The following is a 27,358-nucleotide window of genomic DNA, read 5'->3' as shown; positions in this document are numbered from 1 at the left end:
AGGAAAAAGAAAGGTGGAGACTCAACATCAGACTAAAGAGTTTGTATGAATCCTTTGATATTTATTCCTCAAAATCTATTTCCCCTTCTTCCGTAGTAAAAGAATTTTTTTTTTAAGTAGGCGCCGCACCCAGCATAGAGCCCAATGCAGGGACTGAACTCACAACCCTGAGATCAAGACCTGAGCTGAGATCAAGAGTCAGACACATAACAGACTGAGCCACCCAGGCACCTTAGTGAAAGAATTTTTCACTGTGCACATTGTACTTAGGAATGAGTATATGACTAAGTTCTAGTTGATGAGATAGAAACAGTCTATGGCAGCTTCTGGGAATCCTCCTTAAAAGATAGCAGAACGTACCCTTTGCCTCCTTCTTTGTCTCCAGGTCAATTCTGTTGCCTACGAAGCAAATACCTCTTTGCACTATGGGCCCACGGAACATACCCCAAGGACGGTGGAACAAAGAGCTGACAGGAACTTAAGTCCTAAGGACTTCATGGTACTGAGCTGCCATAGTGGTTGTGTATCTCTGGAAATTTACTGGAAGATATATAACCCTCTGTTTCATTTACACCACTGTTCCATTTTTCAGTTACTTATGAACGGACCCAATCCTGACTAATACAGAATGTCCTTTCTTTTGGTGGTGAGTTTGGGTAGACTCTTCACCATCTAACTGCAGCTACAGGTCCAAGCATACAGTAACTCCAGCATCCTCTCAGTACGCACACATAGGTTAAAACAGGTAATTAAAACATGCTAATTTCTGACAGTCTGCTAACCCCTTTTCTTTTTTTTTTTTTTTTTTAAGATTTTATTTATTTGACCGACAGAGAGATCACAAGTAGTCAAAGAGGCAGGCAGAGAGAGAGAGGAGGAAGCAGGCTTCCTGCTGAGCAGAGAGCCTGATGCGGGGCTCGATCCCAGGACCCTGAGATCATGACCTGAGCTGAAGGCAGAGGCTTTTAACCCACTGAGCCACCCAGGTGCCCCATGCTAACCCCTTTTCTTGAGGGGCTGGCCTATGATCTATATTAAATATGAATCAAAATATAGGCAATTGACTACTATAGTTCCAACTATCAAATGACAAGCTTTTTACTAAAACAATCAGAAAAACCAAGGAGAATAAAGAGTACTCTAAGAAGGGATATCATGAGAAAAGGTGTTTAACAATGTGAATGTACACGGTCTAACAGAAAACAGCATCAGGAGTAACTAAACAGGAACCTCACAGCAGGTCATGTGTGCACTATTAAGAAGCTGAACTTTCGTGCTATTCCTTATGTTCCACAAATAAGTGAAACCATATGATAACTGACTTTCTCTGCTTGACTTATTTCATGGAGCATAACCTCCTCCAGTCCCATCCATAGGCAAACAATGAATCATGGAACACTACATCAAAAACTAATGATGTACTGTATGGTGACTAACATAATACAATAAAAATTTTTTTTTTTTAAAGAAGCTGAACTTTATTCTGTAGAAAACAAGAAGAAATTAACAGGTATTAAGGAAGGGAATATAACCACCGAAGTTTTTGGAAAACCCATTCTGACAATCAAATGGCTGATGAATAGGAAGGAATACAGATTGAAGGCGGGGAGAAGAGCTAGAAGGACACTACAGAAACATAGGAGACCTCAGGCAAGGAAAATAAAGCAAAAATAAACTATTGGGACTCCATCAAAATAAAAAGCTTTTGCACAGCAAAGGAAACCATCAAGAAAACAAAAACAACTTACCCGATGGGAAAAGACATTTGCAAGTGATATATCCAATAAGGGGTTAGTGTCCGGAATATGTAAAGAACTTATACAACTCAACACTAAAAACAAACAAACAAATGATCTGATTAAAAAATAGGCAGAGGATCTGAAGACTCTTTTCCAAAGAAGACTACAGGTGGCTAGCAGGCCCATGAAAAGATCCTCAATATCACTAATCATCAGGGAAACTGCAAATCAAAACCACAATAAGATACCACCTTACATTAGTCAAATTGGCTAGTATCAAAAAGACAAGAAATAAGTGTTGGGAGAGTATGTGGAGTAACTGGAACCCTCATGCACTGTTGGTAGGAATGTAAATTGGTACAGCCACTGTAGAAAACTACATTCAGGTTCCTCCAAAATTTAAAAATAGAGAAACCATATAATCCAGTATTTTCTCCAGTGAACAATCACCCAAAGAAAATGAAAACAGTGATTTGAAAAGGTATATACACCCCTATGTTTAATGCAGCAATACTTACTACAGTCAAGGTAAGGAAGCAACCCAAGCTTCATTCATCGACAGATGAATGGATACAGAAGATGTGGTGTGTGTACACACACACACACACACACACACACAAAATGCACACTGGAATATTACTCAGCCATAAAAAAAGAATGAGATCTTGCTATTTGGGACAAAATGGATGGACCTAGAGGGCATTATGCTAAATGAAATAAGAAAGAGAAAAACAAATACCATGGGATTTCACTTCCTTACAGAATTTAAAAAACAAAAAGACACCTTTTTTTTTCGAGATTTTATTTATGTATTTGAGAGGGGGAGGAGGGGCAGGAGAAGGAGAGAATCTCAAGCAGGCTCCCCACTGAGCACAGAGCTCAGTGTGGGGCTTGATCTCATGACCTGAGCAGAAATCAAGAGTTGGATACCTAATAGACTGAGCCACCCAGGCACCCCAAAACCAGACTTTTTTTTTTTTTTTTAAAGATTTTATTTATTTGACAGAAAGAGAGTATAAGGAGGGGCGGGGAGAGGGAGAAGCAGGCTCCCACTGAGCAGAGAGCCTGACATGAGACTCAGTCTCAGGACCCTGAAATCACTACCTGAGCCGATGGCAGATGCTTAACCGACTGAGCCATGCAGCCGCCCCAAAAACCAGACTTTTAAATACAAAGAAAAACATGGTTGACAGGTAGGAGACAAGTGGGGAGATGGGCGAAATAGATAAAAAGGATTAAGAGATACAGACTTCCAGTTATAAACAAAGTCATGGAGATAAAAAGTACAGTACAGGGAATACAGCAATATGGTAATAACGCTGTATGTTGTATGTATGTAATAATATGGTAACAACGTTGTATGTATGTTGTATGTATGTAATAATATGGCAATAACGTATGTATGTTGTATGTATGTAATAATATGGTAATAACGTTGTATGTGTGTAATACTGCATGCTGACCACACTTACCATGGTGAGTATTGAGTGATATACAGGATTGTTATATATCTGAAACTAATATAACACTGTATGTTAGTTATACTTCAATAAAAAATAAAGTGCAATGCTATAAAATGTTTAAAAAAAAGAACACCCAAAACAAAACAGGAGAGAGATGACGAGGGCCTGAGGTGATACAGTGGTAGGACAAAGAGAAAGCAGTGGCAGATTCAAGGTCAATTTAGAAAGCAAGCTTTTCGGGAATTATGGGGGCTGAGGAGAAGGAAAAGACTGACCCTCAGATTTCTAGTACAGGTGGTTAGGTGACTGATGATACCATTAAGTAAAAAGAAAATATGAAGAGACTGAGTTGTGCAGAAGAAAATGATGAATCCCACTGTATACAACACATTCAGCCTGAGGCATCTGAGGACTACCCAAGGGAACAGTCTGCAGTTGGGTGAGAAACGTGAGCTGGAGGGGAAGATTTTGACATCAGCAGGATATAGGAAATATTACCAGTAAGAATGGCAGGACAACAGAACTCTCCAGGACACTGATGTTTAAGGAACAGGCAGAAGAAGCAGAGTCATGAAAGAAAAGAAAAGGAATAACCAGAGGAGAGTGTACAGTCAATATGTTGAGAAGTTTTTATTAGAAGGGCAGCAGACAAACAGGGGAGAATGAAATGGGCTGATAAATAAGGCAGGAACAGGAAGGAGCAGGGAATCAGGGGCAACTGTCCAGATTTTCCCTCTTAAAACAGAAGAGGGCTGAACACAGCTAACAGAGAAGCAGCAAGTGGAACTGAAGAGGCTGAAAATGACTACTGGTATACGGTCCTAGAAGCAACTCATGGGTATGAGCATTAAAAACTTCTCAGAAGGCTGTTCGATACCAGCCAGACAATGCTGCGTACTGTTTGCCCTTGGAAGTGACACATTTACTTCACTGTGTCACACTGGTTTACTTTGGCTTATACAGTTTAATGATACTGAGCGTCGGGCATTTTTCTCATGGGACCGTCCTAACTCCATGACCACATTACAAAGGGGAGCGGAGGTGTGTCGTTTAATTTCCCCAGTACCCTGCTCACAGCATCTGGCACAGTGCACAGTACAGAACTCAACAAATGTCTGCTGACAAGTGATACTAGCTCCCGCGTGCTGAGTGAAAGAGCAGAGAATTCGCCACTCAGCTCTACAGTGTGGTGTCATTGGGCAAGACACTTTTCTCTAGGACTCCCATGTCTTCGTCTGTAAAAGTAAGATATAAATATCTCTACTACTTGGATTTCAGGGTTGCCATAGAGCCTTAAAATATCCAAATGCAGTTTGGGATTCCAGGGCTGTTGCAAAACTCTAAAACATACAGATGTTACTAACTATATATTAAGGGGGTGGTAGCATGGTAGAAAGCACACGAACGTAGGAGACTCAGGCTCTGTTATTTACTAGCTGGGTAGAATATAAGCTAGTTATGTAACCTCTCTACTTTAATTTTCATACCTATGGATGGGCTAAAATTTTTCTCTTGGGTTTGTAATAAGAATTTGAAAAAAAAAAAAAACTTCATGAATATAGAAGTGGTTTTAGGGTTGCCTGAGTGGTGCAGTTGGCTGAACGTCAGACTCTTGGCTTCGGTTCAGGTCATGATCTCAGGGTCGTGAGATGGAGTCCCACATCAGGCTCCACACTGGGTGTGGATTCTGGTTGGGATTCTCTCTCTCCCTCCCCTTCTGCCCCTCCTTTCCCTCCCTCTCCCTCATAAATAAATAAACTGTTAAAAAAGAAAAAGTGGTCTCTCAACTTGCTTCATTCCCTGGATTACCACCAGGGCCATGTCCACTGTCCTCTGTGAAACCAACACAGAACACACAGTAGATACCACTAAGCACATGGGCACCTACTGAATGCAAGTTTCATTTACCAAGGTTTAGAGCATCAAGTACATTTCATAATAATGATATCACAAGTTATCTTGAAAATTCATGGCTGCCCTCAGTCAGTCTCCTCATTTGTAAGCTTACAGACAGAACCTGTGTTCTTTCTGTCCACACAGAGTGATAAATGTCTGCCGCTGTGCTCTATGCCGGCACTGATTGTGTCAGAACTGAACAGTGTGTCCATCGAAGGCTCTGGGAGCCTTCAGGTGGACAGTTCTTTTACGACGTAAACTTATCACCAAGAGCAGACAACACAGAGCAGGACCTAGGCCACTAGTGACAGATAGCACAGTTCCCATCAAGGACCTGTCTCAAGCAGAATGCCAAGAGAATTTGTAGACACGTTCAACAAACGTCAAAGAAGTTGCACTGCCACCTTCTATACAATTAGCAGTTCAAAAGAATAAAAAGTGAGTGGGAAGGGTGCTGAACTGTCACTGTCAGAATAATACTCCCCGAGTTTAAACAGCATCTTTAAATGGAGGCTTTAGAACCACTGTAACCAATACAAGGGCAACAATCTTATACACAACTTAAATATAGGCAAACCAAGAAATGGCAACATCAGAGACACACTCAAATTAAAATAAGTGCTAGTAAGCCAGCAATCATGGGAACTTAACAAGTTGTTCCTCGTGGCCTCATGCTTTTAACAACTCTTCCAAATAGTCTGGGTTTTGTTTTGTTTGTTTGTATTCTACCTTCCTTTTTTCCTAAAGACTTAAAAGAAATACCAGGCGCCTTCCCTGGTCATTTTCCAGGATAGTCTACTGGAATAGCTTTCCAGGAATGCAGATAGTGTACACATTAATACACGAGTTTTGAATTAGGACATTAAGACTGCAAAATGGATCAGTAACATAATTCTATGTTAAAATCTGTTGGGGCAGTTTTGGGAGGAACAGTAGGTGGGAAAGGAAAACTGAAAACCAGACAGACCAAAAAATGAGGAAATACAGGATGGAAAAAGATCTTTAACTGGAGCCTTTAAAAGTTTTTTTGGGGGGGGGATGGGGGGTAATCTATGACTTTCTGGAAAGAACATGTGTCGTGTTACATCTGACTACCTCTACAGTTGGCAGAGTTTTAATGCATTTCTAAAGGTATTCTAAATTGGTTCTGAAAGCCAAGAGCCAGGAATCTTGTGATGTTGCTTGGTTCCATTACCAAGTCCTGGAGTGTGCCTGTGAAAATCTCAACTGCTTTGTGCCTCAAATCCTAACTATAAAAGTGCCTGGAGAAAGTCAGGATGAAGTGCAAATCAGCGGATAAGCTGCTCAGGACATTTTCGCCAAGTAGATTAGTATCAGAACAGAATATCCAGTCACCTGAAACTCAATTTGTACTTTATGTTCCCAATCAAAGGGTCAGGTCAAAATCAGTATGAAACTGAACACAACTGAAAACAGTATTTCTGATCACTAACACTGGAAGGTATACAAGGTAGATCTTTATGCTGGTATGCAATATCATTACTACTTCATCACAAAACTTTATGGTAGATTACCATACTTCATAAAGTGTGAAGACTACTGGTCTCACTCACAACTTAAAAAAAAAAAATGCCACCCTATAGACTCCAAACTATACATTTTAAAGCTTACAAAAAATAGACTGATCTGCTTATAAATGGATAGGATAAAGTAGAAATTCGTAAAATTAGTACCTATGGTTGACACCAGAGAGAGGAAAGAAAGACTAAGGGTGGGAAGGAAATTTGCCCTAAGGAATAAGTTCACCCATTTGAACCACTGAACCCACTGCAAACACACACATTCTTCTGCTTTCATATATTATCTCTCTGAAATATAAACATTTTAAGTGATATATCTGGAAATGACCTAATAATTTGTCACATGACTTTTTATTTCTCATTATCATCAACTGTCTGTGAAAAAAATTCCAAATTGGACCGTGTGAAATTTATAATATTAATTTTTAAAAAGGAGTTGGGGAGTGAGGAAGCAAAGAGAAATAAAAGGGTGGCCGAAAGGAAATAAATAGTTTTCTCTACTATCTCTTTTTTCACACTTTATTTATCAAGTGGTTCCCATTAAATCTATCTGCCCATTCATTGTGTGCCCTCACAAAGCTTACCATCTCATTTAGTGTCATTCAACAAAGATGAACCTAAAACAAACAAAAACAAAGACGAACCAGGCACTGACTCTGTGCCACGCACTGTGCTACACACGAAAGAAAGTGAGAATGAGTACAATCCACACTCTGCCCTCAGGGCATCCACAGTCTAGAAGGAAATACACGGAGATAACACAATACCTGAAATAAGGCACACAGAAATAGTGAATTCAAAAGAAAAAGTGATTCGCTTTTGGAAGTACGATCGAGGAGGCTGAAGGTAAAACCAGAGCCATTTTGAAAGACGATGAAGACTGGGTGGACAGGCTGGAGGAGAGCACTGCAGGCACAGGACATACTAGAATGTGAACAGGCACAAGAGACAGGAGACAAGGTATGATGCGGTTCGCTAAAGTATGAAATACACATCGGGAGAGCAGGTGAGACAGGAGGCAGACGATGGTCGGCTCATGACTGACCTTGCTCAGGTTCGACTTCCTCTTAGAGAAAAGAAAACTTTTGCTAGATCGCTGTGAAAACAGTACGAGGGTGGAGGTCACTGATCTTTACCTAGAATATCAAGAGGTCAAAAATGATGAGAACTTTTTAATCCCTAAAAGCCCGGGCAGTTAGGAGTTCGTTCCTCTTAAGGGAAGCGCTTTCAGTGCAGATGGCGGGTAGAAACCATAGCATAAGGAATCCAGGTTGTAAGTGAGGACTGAATACGGACCAGCCTTTAAGAAGCTCAGATGAAAAAGGGAGGACAGATGAAGAAACACCCAGTGCTCAGAAAGAGAGTTTTCTATCTTGTTCTTTTTTAAAAAAGGACAAAGAGAAATTTATAGGCTGAATCTAGGGTGTGTAGGGGGCGGGGGAGTGGGGGGGGAGGTTAACAAAACAAGTCTGAAGAGGAAAATCTGAATAGTTTCAAAGAATCTCTTAGATCAGTAGATTTCTCAATTTTTGCAAGTTTGTTTGGTTTTTAAAGCCCTTTTTTTGCTTTGTGGACTCCTAATATCACCAACAGAGAGCTTCCTTTTTAGAGAAATGCGCCTATACCCAAACCCTGCCAGATTCTTAGACATTTTAGGTAGCTGGGACTCTAGTCTGTTTCATTTTCTAAATCTTTCGGATCTTTAGCGTTAAGTCCACCCCAGTAAAACATAATTACATTACTCTGGGAAAGTACATAGGTATGTTACGTATTTTTCCCTTCAGGAAAGGTTAAATAAATGAATGAATAAAGGTCTATTAATAAGCTTCTTTCTAAATAACTGTTTTAAAAAATGCAAGTGATAGACACTCTGAATTTTTTTAAAATGTCCAGTTGAAAATTAGCACAAAACCTGTAACCCCATATACTTTTCATGTAGGTGTAGTTTCCCTTTTTATGAAGGCATATAAATAAGTGTTACCAAAAGCTTTTCTTATCAGAAGCGTATCATACCATAAGCCCCAGCCATACCAGGAAGCTTTGGTCAACAGATTTAGCAAGTAGGTTAAGCTTGAGGATGCACCTAATGGTATGTATTTTTTCTGGGCCATTTTCCCACGCTATGTAGATACATATTTTTTTTTTTAACAAAACTGAATTACTTTTAGGTTGTTGTGTAACCTGCCTTTTTGCTAAATGGCTCATGAAAAACTTTCTGTATCAGTAAATATATATCTACATAATAATCGTTTTTAAGGTTTGTAAAGTATTCCATTAACAAGCTTCTGCAGCTAAAGTCATAAATGGCAGCTATCTCACCCATAAAAACACTTCAGGGACATCATCCAAGGCAATCTAATTAAGCTACACAGTGTCATCCTGTATGACTTCTAATTTCATTTATCATACAGTATGTATACCTGCAATTTCATTGCACTTAACCTCTCCTGACCACTATATAATATACCTAAATGGATGCCTTCTTAGGATAAAAATAAGGAAAATAAATTATAAAGCTTCCGAATTAGTCAGCAGAATTACAGTTCAGCAATTCATAAATTTACTCTGGGCATTCTAAGTGCCCGACTTGACTACAGCTGATAAATCCATTATCAGAACACACCACGCTGCCACGATTTCACACCCTACTCTGAACCACCCTATTTCTCAGTCTCAGCTGTACACTAAACTACATTCAAGTGTAAATGTGGCACATCAACTCTTCTTGGTAGAAGATTACAAAAAAAAAAACCCCCCCCCAAAAAAAACAACACCCAACCAGCAAAAAAGCCCCAAACACACCCAACGCTGCCAAATGAAATGTGAATTCTGACTGCTAGTCGGTCCTTGGGATTATACTTTTTTAGTATGGCACTGCTACTCTCTTCACTTAGCACAGCACTGGGCTTCACCTTAAAAGCAGGACAGACATTAAAATACCTAACCCAAATTCTTTACTTTGTTATATTAGTGGCACCAAAGATATGCATAAAACTGTGACTCTGTTATCAGCAAGTAGGAATTCAGAGCTGTCCATATCGTCTACTAAAGACCTATACTGCACACGCGGCACGTCTGATGTTGGGCAAAGAGTCCATTTCCTCATCTACAACAGTAGGCTAGCAAACATGACTTCCTGTCATGCCCAGGGTCTACTAGATGTAAACATGGCACTTGAAATTTCTGATCTAAACACTTTAGCCCATGAGTTTTATGATTTTGATGAAAAAGTAAGAAAAAAATTAAGAAAACACTATTTAAAAAATAAAAATACATACACACATAAAAAAGAAAATACTGCTATTTAGACCAAAGTACCTCTTTATGTGAAAATATTTCTAAGCACTTCTTTCTTGATTTGCACAGCTTCTTACTGTCCAGAAACGTTGGCTTAAGCGAGTTGTCTATATCTTATGAAATCAGGCATTCTGAAATAAAAATTTAAAAAAGCATTTTCTATACACTTTCAGCAATCACAAGAACAATGAAAAAAGTTTAAGATTCATTATATCCTTTACTTCAATGGCTTCCAAGCAGAGTTCCACTCTTATTCCCCCTCTTGACTCCTTCACCAACAAATATGCATCCAGCCCTACCTTTCTATGTGGCCAGATTCCTTTCGGGAAAATCTCAAGTCTTTAATGTTGCATTCACTCAAAATTCAGGAGGTAGATACATTAATTCTTGGGTTGAAGTTCCCCAAAAGCCAAGTGTCCCCACACCGAGATTCATAACCTCTTAAAGCCTAGTAATTTCCATAACCACCTTCTGAAATAGACAAACTAACACTTATCTCTGTTTACAGGACAGTAAACCGAGGTGACTTGCTTGGGTTTCCGTGGCCCAACCAGCATGCTAAGTCATACTTTTTGCATCCCTAGTCTGTTGAGTCATGTATGCTATCTTTACTAAAAACAGGAATATTTCATGTCAACAGTATATGGTATCACGCACAAATCACAGAAATATCAACTTATTAAAATAACTGAAAACCTTACAGCCAAAATACCTCTTAAAACTGTATCAGTGTTCCCAAACCACAGAACTAAAGCAGTGGGACTGACTGGTCAAGTTACCAAAGGTACAAAAATTATCAATTTCCTATTTTCACCAAAAAGCAATGGATATTAGTCTCTTGAACAGAGTAGTTTTCTTTAGAAGAAAATCAAATATGCATGCCATCTTTCAGCTGTCAATACACAAGTTTAAGGTCATTACTCAGCTGTTTACAGGGCAGATTACCCCCATTATCTCTCCTCCTGAACACCTACAGAAGCTATCAAGTTGAGACAAGCCTTCACCAGGAACAAACTACTAGTTCATCCCTCTGCATGCAACCTTGTAGAGTTGTTTACAAACCATTCTGGCTCATAAACAGGGATTACCAAAATGTTAAACATCAGCCATACAGAGAAGTTGCAGTTTACAGGTCATTAAAAAAAAAAAAATTCACTAGATCCTTCTACATTTAGTGTTATGGAGGTACTGTCCAGGGTAACACCTGCTATTCTAAAACCAAACTGCCTGGATGTAAGTCAGGACTGACTCCACTACTCTGTAGGGTGGTGGGCAAATTATTTGGGCTCTCTGAGTCTCATCCATAAAAAGGCATAAGAGATAGCCCCTAGCTCCTAGCTTGTGGGGTTGCTAAAGAATGAATGGAGATAAAACGGGTAAAAAGTGTGTAGCACAGTGCCTGGCACCTAGAAAGCACTTATAAATATCCAATGGTTATTGCTTCTACTGCTACCCCTATCACTACTACCATCACTACCCAGGGAACATGGTAGCATTAATACACACCTGGGGGACTGACTTATAATTTTTGTTAAATAGATTTGATCTAATTTTTTTTTGGTCCCAGGACTATGCCAATTAGTGCCAATTAATGATTCAGGCACTAAAAATGTCTGACCCTAATAATTTTATTCCTCCTTAACTGGAAGGTCTTTCCCTCTCTTCTCCACCTGCCTAAATGTTATGTATTTTTCAACACCTTACTCAGAATCTACTTCACAGATGAAGCCTTTCCAGATACCTCCTGCCATAATGATCCATTTCCTTTGAGCTGAGCTCATGGAATCTATTGCCTAAAATAGTCAGTGGGTGATTCATCAATCACGTGTTGGCATGGCATCATTTTTGTCCCATATGCCATTATAATTTAAATTGTGTACAGTGATGTGACTTTTCACGTGTTTATGTCTCATGGCCTTAGACTGTATAGCTCTTGAGGGTAATGTCCATATCCCATAATGCTTCTCTTTATCTATCAAGGGCTGGAATTTTGCATATAATTGGCACTCCGTAAGTGTGCTAATCAATGAGTTTTCTAATCATTTTTGAGTGTTTATCAAGTGTACTTTACAAAATAAAAAAAAGCAAGTTTATTAATAAGCTGAGATCTGAGTACTTGAGAAAAAAATGCTTCATAGCTACCATTGAAATGCATAATTATGTGTACCTCTCCACGGAGATTCCAAAAATAAGAGATGAAATGATAAAACAATGAATCAGGAGCAGTCAGAAATATTTGCTACCTAACACAAGTTAAATTATTCTGCAAAAACTACAGCCACAACAAATTTAATACTGATTACTTTAGTATCCACATACTTCACATTTCATATGCAAAAGTTAATGATTTATGCCATACTTCAGAAAAACAGGCACTGTTCAGTAACTAAAGATGAATATATGTGCCTTTCTGGCGAGAATGTAAAATGGCATAGCTACTGTGGAAAACAGTATGGCAGTTCCTCAAAAAATTAAACCTGTAATTACCATATGATCCAGCAATCCTACTTGTGAATATATAAAAAAGGAACTGAAAGCTTGGCCCTGGGAAGATTTGTACCCCAATGTTCCTAGCAGCATTATGCACAACAGCCAAAAGATGGAAATGACCTTGCTATCCATGGATGGATGATCGGATAAGGAAAATGTGGTCTATCCATACGATGGAATGTTATTCAGCTTTGAAAAGGAAGGAAATTGTGACACATGAATGAACTTTGAAGACAATGTTAACTGAAAGAAACCAGACAGAAAAGGACAAATACCATATGGTTAAAGCTTACAGGAGTTATCTGTGGAGTAGCCAAATTCATAGAGACAGAAAGTAGAATGATGGTTGCCAGGGGCCGAGGAAGTGGGTGGGGAATGTTGAGTTCCTGATTCACGGGGACAGATTCATGGGGACAGTCTGGGAACATGAAAAAGTTCTGGAGATGGATGGCACCATGAATGTGCTTCATGCCACTGAACTATATACAGTTAAAAATGGTTAAAACAGTACATTTTATGTTATATTTTACATATATATGAAATATATATTCATATGTTCATTTCATTCATTTCATATATATTCATATGTATGAAATATTTCATATAGATGATTTTAATATATATTCATATTTATGAAATACTGCATATAGATGATATTTAAATATTAATATTTATTAATATTAATATATTAAATGTACAAATATTTCATATATATGATATTTCATATATATGAAATAATAAAACATTTCAAAAAATTAAGAAATAAAATATATGCTGTGTATATAAAAAAAAGATGAACAGAGGTCAAACCCAAAGTTTCTGGTTATTATTCTCTTGGCACACTTATCAAATTAACACCAACAATGCACTTAAGAATCTTAAATGGTGAGTAAAGGATAAACTAGCCAAGTCTCAGTAAATGCATTTTGTGAGAGGTTTGATTTATAAAGTATACAATCTTCATTTATCTTTCTTGGACTCCTTTACTGATGTTCACATGGAGAAATATCACCAACGGATGAGGATTTAATAGAGTTGACATTTTAAAAACCTCTAAAGGGCACTTGCCTTTAAAAAACTTATGCCTTAAGTTACTAAGAGTGCCTACGAGAAAATATGATCCTCACACAAAAGTCACAGTAATAAGGGTTTAATAATTTACATTTGTTTTCAATATTTTAAGGGTTGTAATTCTTCCCTAAAATTCATTTACCTGTGAACTAAATAACAATACTGAGATTATAAATAAAAACATTCTCTAGCAAGAAGTGTTTTTTTATTGAGATAATGGTATTTGGCAATCAGAACTTTGTATCTGAGAGATCCAGTGCATTAAGTTATTCTCTTAAAATAAAATGTTATAAAACATGTGTAAGCATGAGAGAAGAAAAAAGGTGCTAAAGGAAATGGTCTCCTGAGAGACTGCTTCTAACAAGATTTCATAGTTTAGTCAAGCATCATCATTAAAGCATTGTTTGCAAATTCGCCCACTCCATAAAATTCGTTTGTAACCCCCAAATCAGTATTTGCAGCATGTTCCCAGTCATTTGTAGATACTAATCTGAGGTGCATGCTTCCCGCTGAGATAGAACAGGCCAGCACTCTGCATCCTGCGTCAGCTCTCGCATTACAAACAAATCATAAACTTTCATTGTAAACTCACATTGTAAACTTTCCGTGATTTAGTGCCATGGTTTTCACATCTTTGTGTGATTTGGTTGGTGATTTCACTATTGAAAATGGCTCCAAAGTGAACTGTGGAAGTGCTGCCCAGTCTTACACACAAGAAGCAGTGGTATGCCTTGTGGAAAAAATCCATGGTAGATAAGATTTACTGTGGCATGAATTATCAGTGCCATCCACTCTGAATTCAAAGTTAGTAACTCAACCATATATACTGAATAACGTGTCTTTAAACAGACACACACAAAACAAGGTTATGTAGTGATCAGTTGACAAAAATGTTACGACCAGAAGCTGGCAGGAACCTCACCTCATATCTCCCATAGGAGCAATGGGTCCATATTCACTCATTCAGTTTTCACAGCAACTTTGCATGACTACCATGAATAACAAGAACCAAGAACCAACAGAACTGACTGTACTTTGTTAAACAATGGGGTGAGGGAAATCAATGGCATAGAAAAGACAGCCCACAAATAGGCCCATGTGAATATGGCAGGAAATGGCAAAGACATCAGTAGGTCAAAGTTAAACTTCAGTAACTGGTCTTGGGACAAGTGATTATCAATCTGGGAAAAGGAAAATGAATCCTTACCTCAAAACACAGAAAAAGACACAACTGCCGATAAAATGCCAAAGTCAAACTTTATCCCATGAGAAGAGAAGTTATTTTTTTCTAAGGGGAGAAGAGCTTTAAGATTTTGATTTAGAGAAATACTTCATAAACAAAACAAAAAGAATCCATTAAGGAAAAATCAACCAGAAAAATAAAAAACTTTTGATCATCAAAAGACATTAAACATGAAAAACTAAAACTCAGAAATGGGGAAAAGATACTCCCAACACATGTAACTAATATGGAGAACTCCTAAAAATAATAAGAAAAACGCAAACAATCCAACAGAAAAATGACAAAAGACATGAACAGTATTTAACAGAAGATAAAATTCAAATGACTAATATATGTAAAAGATGTTCAAGTTTAATAATATTCAGAAGTAAAGATGAAAATCTCAGTAAAATACTACTTTATCTAAATCAGCAAAACTTAAAAACTCTGATAATACCAAAGTGTCAGAGAAATTGTAGAACAGAAGCTCACTGGTAGTGGGAGTAAAAATAACTCGAAAAAACTGGTATGAACACCTTGGAAAACATTTTATCACTGTCTAGTGAAGCTGAAGATGCACATACCCTGTAGTACAGCAATTCTACTTCTCACTGTAAAATCTATAGGAACTCCTGACCAGGAAACAAACACAAGAATGCCCACAACAAAAATACTGTGTGAATTTTTGAAAAATCCGGCCCAAAAAAGGCCCTTATATTCAAGAACAGGTAATGGGATAAATTACATTATATTCATAAATGAAATGTTACACAGCAATGGAAATTAACAACTGATAGTTCTCAATGGCTTTCTCATCAAATGAATGACTTTTAAAATCAAGAAATTGAAGACACAAATACATGGAAATCTATTCCATGCTCACGGATTGGAAGAATTCATATTGTTAAAAAGTCCATGTCACCCAAAGTAATACAGATGCAATGCAATACTTATCAAAATTCCAATGGCATACTTCATAGAACTAGAACAAGTCATTCTAAAATTTATATGGAACTATAAAAAACCTGGAACAGCCAAAGCAATCTTGAGAAAGAAGAAAGCTGGAAGTATCATGCTACCTGATTTCAAACTAGACTGCAAAGTTACAACAATCAAAACAGTATGGTAGAGATAAAGGGGATTAATAGAACTTATGCTGATGAGCACCAAGAAATGTATAGAATTATAAAATCACCATATTGTACATTTGAAACTATTATAACACTGTACATTAATTATACTTTAATTTTTTTTAAAGTGTGGTATTGGTACAAAAACAGACACACAGATCAATGGGACGGAACTGAGAGCCAAGAAATAAACCCACACACATATGCACAATTAATCTACAACAAAGGAGTGTACAATAGAGGACAGTCTTCAGTAAATGATGTTGGGAAAACTGAACAACCACATGCAAAAGAATTAAACTATATCACTATCTCACACCATACACAAAATTAACTCAAAATGAATTAAGGCCTTGAATGTGAGATCTGAAACCATAAAATTCCTAGATGAAAGCACAGGTGGTAAGCTCCTTGACATCAGTCTTAGCAATGTCTTTGTGGGTCTGACTCCAAAGACAAGGGAAACGAAACAAAAATAAACAAATGGGACTACATCAAACTAATGTGGTTATGCACTGTGAAGGAAACCATCATCAAAACAAAGAGGCAATCTACTGGGAATTTGTAAGCTACATATCTGATAAGGGGTTAACACCCAAAATATACAAAGAACTCATACAACTTAACAACAATAACAAAAAAAATCAGAACAACCAGATTAAAAAATGGGCAGTGGATCAAAATAAGTATTTCTCCGAAGATGACATACATACGGCCAATACGCACATGAACGCTTACCATCACTATTAGGGAAATGCAAATCAAAACCCACAATGAGATTCATTTAACACCTGTTAAAATGGCTATTATCAAAAAGAAAAGAAACAAGTGTTGGCTAGGATGTGGAGAAAAGGGAACACTCGCATACTGGTCGGATTGTAAACTGGAGCAGCCACTGCGGAAAACAGTATGGAGATTCCGCAAAATATTAAGAATAGAACCATCATATGACCCAGCTAACTCACTTCTGGGTATTAATCCCAAGAATACAAAAACACTAATTCAAAAAGATGTATACCCCTATGTTCACTACGGCATTATTTACAACAGCCGAGATAAGGAAACAACCTAAGTGTCCATCTGATAGATAAATAAATGCATAAAGATGATGAGGTATATTTATACAATGGAATAGTACTTAGCATAAAAAAGAATGACATCTTGCCATCTGCAACAACACGGATAGACCTTAAGGGTATTGCGCTAAGTGAAATAAGTCAAACAAGTACCGTATGACTTCACTCAAGAGCGGAATCTAAAAAACAAAACAAATGAACAACAAACAAAATACAACAAAAATAAACTCACAGATACAGAGGACAGAATGATGGTTATCGGAGGAGAAGGGCGGGGAATGAAAAAAGTGAAGGAGCTCAACTGATTGGTGATGGATGGCTGCTAGACTTCCAGTCGTGACCACTCAGGAGTGTATGCAGATGTGAATTATAAGGCTATATACCTGAAACTTCCTTTAAAAAAACAAAACAAAACAAAACACTGTTGAAAGGATAAAATGATCACAAAATATATATAGTACTATTCCACTTCAAATTCAAAAACAGCATATCAATCACTGTATTGTTTAGGGTCACATACACATGTAATACCAACTATAAAGAAAAGTCAGAGAGTAACACACACAAAATTCAGGGTTGTGGCATCCTTGGAAGGTGAGCATGTATTATCAGGGATTGGCACACACAGGGCAAAAACAGAACTCTCAATTCCCTCTTCAAACCTGCTCTTCCTCCACCAGTCCCCACCTTTGGAGATCTATTTGATTTCTCTCTTCCTCTCACACCCCCATGTAATTCATCAGCGAGGTTTGTCAACAGTACCTCTCAAACACCCCAATTCTGCCCAATTCTTTTTGTCTCCATTACTTTACTCTGGTGTAAGCCTCCATCAACAACTCACTGGGACTGCTGCAATAGCTCCCTTCCTTGTCTCTCACGACTACACCACCATTCTCCACAACAAAGCCAAGTGATCTTTAAGTCGAATCATATCCTCTAAGTTCTCCAAAGGCCTCCCTTCACACTTAGAATGAAACCTAATCTCTATCCTGGTCTTCAGGCCTCCCTCCAATCTGTTCTCTGCGAGCCTCTCTGCCCTTCCCTCCTCCCACCCACTAGGTTTCAGCCAGCCGGGCTTTCTACTTCTCAAAACTTCCAGGCTGATTCCCTCATATGGCATTCGCACAGGACTGCCTTCTACCTGGCTCTTGGTTTTGCTGTCTTCATCTCAGCATCCAAGCCTCAAATTTAAACACAAATGTTACCTTCTCAATGAGGCTCCCTTTAACCAACCCATCAAAACTAGCTCCACTGCTCCCATCAATCACTGACTACTCCAGCCTCTCTCACGCTTTATGGCACTTTCCACTGTATGTTAATTTAGAGCTTCAGTCCCCTTCCACCAGAACCTTAAGTCCCATGAGGGTAGAGATTTGTCAGTCCAGCTCAGTGTTACATGCAGGATTATCTGGCACAGGGCAACGAATATTTGCTGAATGAAGAGTGAATTTTACTTTGATGTAATATGTTCTGGCAGTGAAAGGAAAATCAAGTATACCAGTGATAAGTATGACAGAATCGAAAGGGAAATTCTGAAAATCACTGGAAAAGCATTAATCGCAGAACTTTTCTTAACTGCTAGTAATAGATCACATTCCTAAGGGCCGTTAATGAATTCTTAGTAAAAGTTTCACACAGCCATAGTCTAGAATTTTGGAAGTGTGTCATCTTGCTCAAATCTGTTTTTAGAAGAGCATGGGGCTTCAGTTCAGCCTAAGTTCAAATCTGCACTGGAATTTGAACAAGTTACTTACCTCTTCATGCCTGCTTTCTCATTTGTAAAATGGAACTATTAATAGCTACTTTGTAGTCATTAGAGTCACTGTGAAGATTAAACGATGTGTTTAAAGCATCTAGTTGTATCTGGCATGAAGTAGTCAACAAATTGTCATTACGATTATTATGAGTGCTGAGAAATAGGAAAGTCCAGATGAATAGGACAGCTCAAAAACTGTGTACCTACTGTAATGTAAAGCATCATGCTAGGTAAGTAATTCTCAAATTTTACTGCACAGAAGACCCCCACCTAGGCAAATCCCAAGATTCTGATTTACTAAGTCGAGGGTGGAAGTTTCGGAGAACTGCAATTTTCACCATAAATTCCATCAATTCTGATTCACTTGGTCCATGAACTCCGATTAATCCTGTGCTAGGTGTCCTAAAGATTAGAGGTTCTTTGAGCTTCCTGTCCTCTATGAATTTACAATCTAAAAGAGGTAAAAACAACATATACAAATAATACAAAACAATGTAGGAAAAGTAGTATAGACAGGACAGGAAAGAAAGACTTCAAAGAAGAAGGGTCATCGGTAATAAAATGATGAGTAGGAATTCATGAAGAACATGTTTCCCAGACTTTCAGGAATAATGTTACATTACAAAAGAAAGTACAATGAGCAGACAGCTTGGCAGGAACAGAAGATCTGCAGTTAGGATGGAAAGACAATGTCAAGGGAAAAAAAACAAACAGAGGCTCTTGAATACCATCAATGTCAACCTCAACAGTATGGGCTTTATTCAGTGCTGGCACTAGGAAGTTAGTGGTTTTTGAGTAGAGAAATGATAAATTAGGGTACTGTTCTTTGGAAGAGCACTCTTGATGAAGCTATGCAAGATCAAGTCGAATGAGAGTAACAGACAATGGCAGTAGTGAGGCTGTCAGCACTCTAATCTCAAAGAAATGAGAGTCAGGAGAAGGAAATGAAAAAGATTAAAAAGGAAGGAATGGTAACTCTTAATGACTCACTGCATGTAGGGCAAAGGCAACAATCACAGCTAGCTGGCTGCTTCACTCCTAAAGTCCAAACTGTAGCACTGTCAGTTTCATGTTACTTTCTAGAACTTTTTCTTATACAGCTAATTAGCCTAAGTATATAAAGAGTTCACTTGCTTAAAATACAGCCCACAATTAAGAGGTCAGTAAATAGGCCTCTGACTAGCCAAAATACATGTCACATAGTTCATACACTAAAAGTATTTGTGTATATATAATAAACATAAATACATATACAATAGAATATCATTCAGAGCTGCACAATCATATTTTACACAAAGTTCTAACAAATGTAAGCATCTAACTTCCAAACCCACAGCAGTTTGGAAGCAAAAATTAGGGGAAAAGAGCCTTTTTTAGGACATACCTAAGAGTCTGAGGTTCAAGAAAAACAATGAAAACTATAAAAAAGCACACACAATCACTCAGGTTAAGTTCTCCACAACTGTTTATTGACAGGTACACATGATTCCCAGAAAAACGAAATTAATGAGATTCTTCCTTCATGTTCCAAGCAACTACCACAAAAAGAAAGCTTTTAAACATTCTTTAAAACTAAAGATTTCAAAACAAATATTCACCTGATAAAAAGATACTTTTTAAAGGATGGCTGACACATGCCAACCCAGACCCTCTCACCAGTACCCAAGATACAGTCAATAAGTAAATAATTTACAACACACAGAGTTTGAAGATGATTAAAAATGCTTTCGTAAGGCATCTCATCAAGAATATGGCCCCAAAGATGAAGTTTAATTGGACAATTCTTTCCTGATGGCTATCACTTGGAATTCCATGTCCCAAATAATATGAAGGCATCATCAACAAGAATTAACACCAATAAACGGCTCTTAAACACATACCCTATAAATTTACCTACTGAACTCAGGCAACATTACTTGACGCTCAACATCATGTAACAATAAGCTGAATGACAACCTTTAAAAAAAACTTTTAACCATAGCAACTCATGAAGGTCTCCCGCTTCGTTCACCAATACTGATTAATGTTTATAATATGGTCCATATAAAGACCTCATCTATTTTACAAACAGATGAAAACATCATGGCAGGGGGAATTAGATGTTGACTGACTCAAAGTTACACTTAGGTTTATGATTATGTTTCAAGTATATACTAAAGCCATACATCTGTATCTTTAATTATTAGATAATTAGAATTATTAAACCACATATTATTGGAGCAAGAAGGGTTTAGGTTTCAGCTTGAAGAGTTTTTAAATAGCAGAAAAACAAATCAGCGTATATTTACAACACTGTAACATTAAAATTACCTTACGTAGATTGTGGGATAAATCAACTAAACCGAATTAGGCTTCTCATTTTCCTTCACATGGCAAAGGACAGAGAAAATTAAAGCATACACTTCAAAAATGTCATAAAATGATCAGGCCACATTAAGATATCAAAGATTAAGATTATGCTCCAAAACACCAAATCTGCTGTTATAAATATATGTAAACAAATGAAGCAGTCAGTTGCACCCCTACCCAAACCCATCTCCTAATCATCCTGGCTCCCTAGAATCATACAACATGAGGACACTAACTGAAGCCAAAGAAATGTGCCTAGGAGACAGTGTTTTTCAAAGTGCAACCTGTGACCCACAAATCAATTTAGTGGATTTCAGTCAGCATTTTTAATGAAAGAGAATGGAACATAATAGAAATTACCAGAATGCATCACATGTAATAAGGGTGAACAGTGCTGTGTGAAACTTTTCATTCATATATAGGTATGTACTAGACCGTAATGTATAAAGTACTTCTTAATATGGGGCATGATTTAAAAAAAAAAAAAGTTTGAAAGCTCTTACCCTAGAGATCTATTTCTAATGTCTGAGGACCCAAAGGCTGTGTTTTCATTAGTCTCAACACCTGCATGTAATATCTTTGCTCAAGATGCCCTCTTGGAAACCAATTTAAGACCTCCAGGGCAGCGGAAAAAGAAAGAGGTCAGCCCCAGCTAAGCCTGTGTCTGGACTTAAAAGGGTTGCTAACTTCCCCCAAACAACAACCCTAGGCGGTGCCTACAAGCTCTGAGTAACTTAGCAACCTTCAGACTAGAGCTCCTCCTTTCTGCACTGGCTGTCAACAGTTCAATTCTTCCAACCAACTTTTCTTAACTACAACTTCTAAAATCACTGTGTCAAGAGAAGACAGTATGAAATTTCTTCTCGCTTCATCAATTCCCAGAATGTCTCCCTAGGAGAGGATCTAGAACTCTGTACTCCCCATTCTCAACAAAGAATGAAGCTCCACACAGACCCCTACACTGCCCCCTTCCAAAACCCCAGAACAGGGTTCTCTCCTCCCAGGCCCCATCTTAACTCCAATCCCCTCACTCTCAGCATCTCCCAACTCGAGGGCCAAACGATTCTCCCGAAAGCCCGTCTTAAACTACCGCACCCTCTCATCAGCCCCTGGAAGGAGCAGGCCTAGTGTCCCAGGAGCCTGGAAATGCCCGCCAGCTCCATTCCCCACCAAACCTCCCTGGGGACATGTCCTCTGCTTCCCCTCCCCCACTTTGGATACAGTAGTTGAGAGACAAAGTTTTCTATTTCCCCAGCAGCCCCAGACTCCTGTCCACCTCCTACCACCCAGGGAAATCTTTCCATCCCCCACGCCCCGGGGCATGGTGAGAAGCCGGGATTCTCCCAGGGACTCAGGCTCTTGCCTCACCCCGCCCCGGCCCGGCCCTCTGCCTGCTCCCAACCCAGGGCCCTCCCCGCGCCTCCCCAGCCAGGCCAGGCCCCATCCTCCCTCCCGCCGCGGGCAGGTGGCCCATTCCTCCCCTCCTCCCAGGCAGGCCTCGTCCCGCTCCGAGTTTTTCCCCCCGTTTCCCCACACTGAGCCCCAGCAGGAACGGCCCTCCGCGCCTCGGCTCCGGAGGGGAGCGCCTGGGGCCTCGAGAAGCCGACGGAGCCGGCGGGCCCAGGCTCCACTCACCCCTCGGCCCGGGAGGCGGGGGAGCTGCTACGGCGGCTCCTCGGGCTGCGCCTCTCCTCCCCCCTCCCGGCCACCGCCGTTGCCGCCGCTCAGCCTCCGGCCTGGTCCCGGCCGGCCCCGGCCCGGCTCCGCTTCACCTGGTCCCCCACTCTGGCCGCCGGAGCCCAGTGTCCTGCATTGACCCGGAAGCAGCTTTCACGGCCCAACAACAACACGTGACCCTGCCGCACGTGTCACGTCCGCTGCGTGGATGGGAGGGGGCGCCGGGGGAGCGGGTCCTCCCCCACCAAGCTCGGGTTGCCATAGCAACGGGGAGGCCTCCGCGGGCCTGGTGGTCGCGGCGAACGCGCTGCATCAGCTCTTCCCCTTGGCCTTACTGAGGGGGACCTCCTAGGTGCCAAGGAGGAGTAAATTGTCTCATCAGAGTGAGGTAGGGACGGGTCAGAGCAGAGCCTGGGCGGCCGAGAGGCTGCGGCTTTACAGAAGGGAGCAGTGGGCTGAGCCTTTCCAGATTTCCCTGGAATTGTGTCTTGGCTCTGTCACTAATTTTCTGTGTGACCCTGATTAACGCATTGCCTGCCCCAGCTTCAGTTTCCTCACCAGGCAGCTCTAGGCTGTCATCTAATAAAATCCCAAGATGCTTTTGCCTGAGAATGTGCTAGCACTCTGACCTTTATTCCGTGGCCCCTTTGCAAGGCCTGTGGCATCCTGAGACTTCAGGGCCTCCGCACCAGGGGAGTAACACCAGTTTGCAGGCACTGAGCATCTTCTAGGTACTAGGCACTGTACATAGCCTATTTCTAATTTTAACAACTTGCAAAAGTAAGCATTTTGTAGAATTGAAAGCTGAAGCTCACAGAGGTTGGGTGATCTGCCCACGACCACCGAGTGAGTAAAAGTGGTCAGGCTGAGATTTGAATCCAGGTCAGTCTGGCTCCAGACTAAAGTTCGTGCTCTTCGCATTATGACACGCTATGGCTCTAGCTACATATACATTATATGGGACCACTGGGCGGTGATTGCTTATGTACTTATTTGTCCATTTCTTTGGCAGGAACATAGTGGAACAGGGATGGTGTTGGCTGATCCCGAAGAGAGTTCAGCCTTGTCTGGATATGTCAGCGGCAGTGCTAGGAATTGGAAAGTGTATGTGCTACAGACATAAGGGTGTGTGCTTTTATGTGGTGTGTGTCAGGGAACTGGTGAGGAGTTGTGATAGGCGTGTACATGTCTATATTGGTTCCTAGAGCCGGGGAGACAAAATTCTTTAAGGGGGACTCAGTGGTAGCTTATCACCATCGCCCCCAGGGATTTACTCATTCTCAGTGTGTTTTGTCTTACCCCATAGGTAGAGCTTAGAGAAGTGAGAGGCAGGGAAGAAAGCCCAGAAAAGCTGTTTGTTGTTGTTGTTGTTTGTTTATTTATTTAGAGAGAGAGAGCAGGGGAGGGGCAAAGGGAAAGAAACTTAAGAAGACTCCCCACTGAGTGCAGATTCCAAAAACAGATCCTGAGATCGTGACCTGAGCCAAAATCAAGAATCAGATGCTCAACCAACTGAGCCACTCAGGCGCCTTTCCAAAAGCGCTGGTCAAAGAAGATGCTTAGAGGATCAAGGCAAGGGTGAGCAAAGCAGTGTGGCCTAGGTTGTTGAGGTGGGGACCTTCCTCCTTCTGCAGAGAACAGAGCAGTACCCTCAGTAGCAAGGACTGGAGAAGAACAAAGGGATAGGTGCACAGAGGAGGGACAAGGTTGATGCTGGGTGGATATTTTGTTGATAGACTTCCTTGTGAGTTCGGGTACCCCTGGGACACCCTGAAATACCCAGGAGGCTAGATGTCCTGTGAGCAGCTAGAAAAAGCCAAGAAGTGTGGATCACTGGTGGACAAATGTATAGAAATACATATATGAGTATGGTCTGTGGGTGTGATTAGTCACATATGTCTTTGTTTCTTTGAGATATCCTCGAGTCATTTTGCTTTGGTTCCCATCTTTCTCCCTATGGAGCAAACTCCTGAAGACAAGATCAATTTCTCCACCCTTCTCCTGTCTTTCCCCATAAGAAGGCCAGAATTATGTTTCTAAGACTCCTATCTGATCATGTTATTTTCCGGAACTTAAAAATCCTTCTGTGGGGACGCCTGGGTGGCTCAGTTGGTTAAGCAGCTGCCTTCGGCTCAGGTCATGATCCCAGCGTCCTGGGATCGAGTCCCACATCGGGCTCCTTGCTTGGCGGCGAGCCTGCTTCTCCCTCTGCCTCTGCCTGCCACTCTGTCTGCCTGTGCTCACTCTCGCTTCTCTCTATGACAAATAAATAAATAAAATCTTAAAAAAAAAAAAATCCTTCTGTGACTTTACCCGAGGGTAAAGTCACAATGATTAACATGTTCCTCAAGGCTTTCCATGGTCTGGAACCCTGCTGACTTCCCCAGTCTCATCTCTTGCCCTTTTATCCTCTTTCAGCTTTACTACCCTCTATTCAACCGGGTAGCCGCTAGCCACATGTGGCTATTAAAATTTAAATTAATTAAATTAAATTAAAATTGCATTCCCTGATTACATGACACTAGTCACATTTCAAGTTCTCAGTAGCCCTATGTGACTAGTGGCTATCTTATTGGACACTACTGATACAGAATATTTTTATTATAGCAAGTTCTTTGGGCAGTGCTGCTCTATACTCTCTATACCTCATGTATGATATAGTCTATGGGAATTCGCTCAGCTAAGCCTTTTGCTTGAAACATTCTTCCTCCACCTCCTTGAATCTGAAAATTCTACACAATTGCTTTTTTTTGTTGTTGTTGTCTCCTTAATAAGCATGTAAGCCTCAATGAAGGCAGGAGCTAGGTCTATCTTGTTCCCCATTGATTCTCCATTGTCTTTAATTGTCATGCTGATGAATCACAGACCTGTACCCCTGAAACAAATAATACATTATATGTTAATTTAAAAAAAAAACAAACACCTTTTCCCTGGGACAAAAATGGGCACGTAAAACAATTTTTTTTGAGAAAATAAATATAGCATTACAGTTAAAAAAAAAAAGGGGATTGTCATGTAGAAGGGGAGAGGAAATGAACTAAAGTGAGAGGCAGTAATAGAAAGGCAAATTTCTGGTCTGGTCATTTTCTTTTAGAAATTGTTGATAATTCCATTGTTTTGCCCTAGAAACAGCAATTGTATCTGGTTCAACCTAATAGTAAGGAAGAACTCTGGAAGAATTGGAGATGCTTTAGTTGATTCTAATGAGTTCCCTGTCACTGGGATAGGTTAAGCCAAAGCAGACTCTGTTGGAACAATGTGTGAATATTTCCTGGATTGGGTAGACTGCTTGATTGGTCTGATTCTAAGAATCTAAATCAGTGTTTCTCAAGCAGAGTCTTTAATTCAAGGGTTGAGTATGTCATAATGACAATCACAGCTAGCCAAAGTCTACGTATCAGATCTGCTCAAGATATTTCACGTAGATTATTTCCTTAATCCTCACAGTGATCATATGAAGTCCATTTGGATTTACCACTGAGACTCAGGTTAAGCAATATACCCAGAACATACAGCTAGTAAATGGCAGAGGCTGAATTCATATTTAGGTCAGTATGAAGCTGAGCTCATAATCACCCTGTAATTAAGGGATAGAGTTCTATCATGAAGTTTCAGTTGTATATTGGCACATCCTTTTAAAGTAACAAACGCTGGTTTTTATAATGAATATATTCCTTACACTTAGGTGGTTTGGGGAAAACAAAGATGAATAAGGCATGGTTCCCACAGTGTCGTTGGGAAGGTAATGCATATACTCAAATGTAGAACAATTAATGGTATATTATTTGAAAAGAGGGAGTCATCTTAGCTGAAGGCATCTCTCAAGTAAGCCATAGGATGAGGATAGAATTATAAGAGAATTCAATCATATATATGAGAATTATATGAGAACAACAATAGTACACATATGGGAACACAGGAGAAGAGAAAAACAACCACTTCGCTTGAAAGAATAATAATTAGTATGGAAATTAAGAGTCTGCAATATCGGACGTGGTTTTTCCACTAACCAGCCATGTCACTGGAACCTCTTTCTGCTTTATCTACCTAATAACCTGGACTGGACAAACTACCAATGAAATCATGAGCCAATCATGAGCCAATCGAAATCATGTGTAAAATATGATGTAGAGACCTATATTACACATACGTGCATTTTCTTTTCTTTTTTTTTAATTTTTTTATAAGAATTGTTATTTTTAGGATTGTGTTATCTTTTTTTTTTTTAAAGATTTTTTTATTTATTTATCTGACAGAGAGAAATCACAAGTAGGCAGAGAGGCAGGCAGAGAGAGAGGAGGAAGCAGGCTCCCTGCTGAGCAGAGAGCCCGACGCGGGGCTCCATCCCAGGACCCTGAGATCATGACCTGAGCCGAAGGCAGCGGCTTAACCCACTGAGCCACCCAGGCGCCCCCACATACGTGCATTTTCAAGAGGAAGTGCCAGAGGTTCCATCAGATTCACAAAGAAATCACAACTCAAAAAAATGTTAGGTTTCATTGTCACTCTAAAGTCTGCAATTCTGAGGTTCTATATTTTATTTTTGTCAGCATTATTGACATATCTGTCAGGAAATGGACTGTCATGCCAAGCTTACTGACCAAGCAAAGGGCAGAGATATTTTTATTTTAAACTGGAGAGTCATACTTAG

At 39.7% G+C, this 27,358-nt stretch overlaps 1 protein-coding gene across 4 annotated transcripts in view; it reads right to left on the bottom strand.

Moving 5' to 3' along the window:
* Positions 1-22,875, bottom strand: part of TBCEL (tubulin folding cofactor E like) — a 76,134-nt gene extending 53,259 nt beyond the window's left edge. The window contains exons 1-2 of one of the 4 annotated variants that reach the window (XM_047692658.1): positions 22,666-22,875; positions 9,958-10,067 (exon numbers count right to left, since the gene is read on the bottom strand). The gene's annotated coding sequence lies outside the window, so the exon portion shown is untranslated. The remainder of the gene's footprint in view (positions 1-9,957; positions 10,068-22,665) is intronic. The other 3 variants (XM_047692660.1, XM_047692659.1, XM_047692661.1) reach the window with 3 other exon arrangements.
* Between the last annotated feature and the right edge of the window lie 4,483 nt (positions 22,876-27,358).

This window comes from Lutra lutra, chromosome 10 (genome assembly GCF_902655055.1).
Source record: "Lutra lutra chromosome 10, mLutLut1.2, whole genome shotgun sequence".
Classification (NCBI taxonomy): Eukaryota; Metazoa; Chordata; class Mammalia; order Carnivora; family Mustelidae; genus Lutra; species Lutra lutra.
Note: the sequence above shows the minus strand (reverse complement) of the source record. Positions and strands in the feature narration are given on the sequence as shown.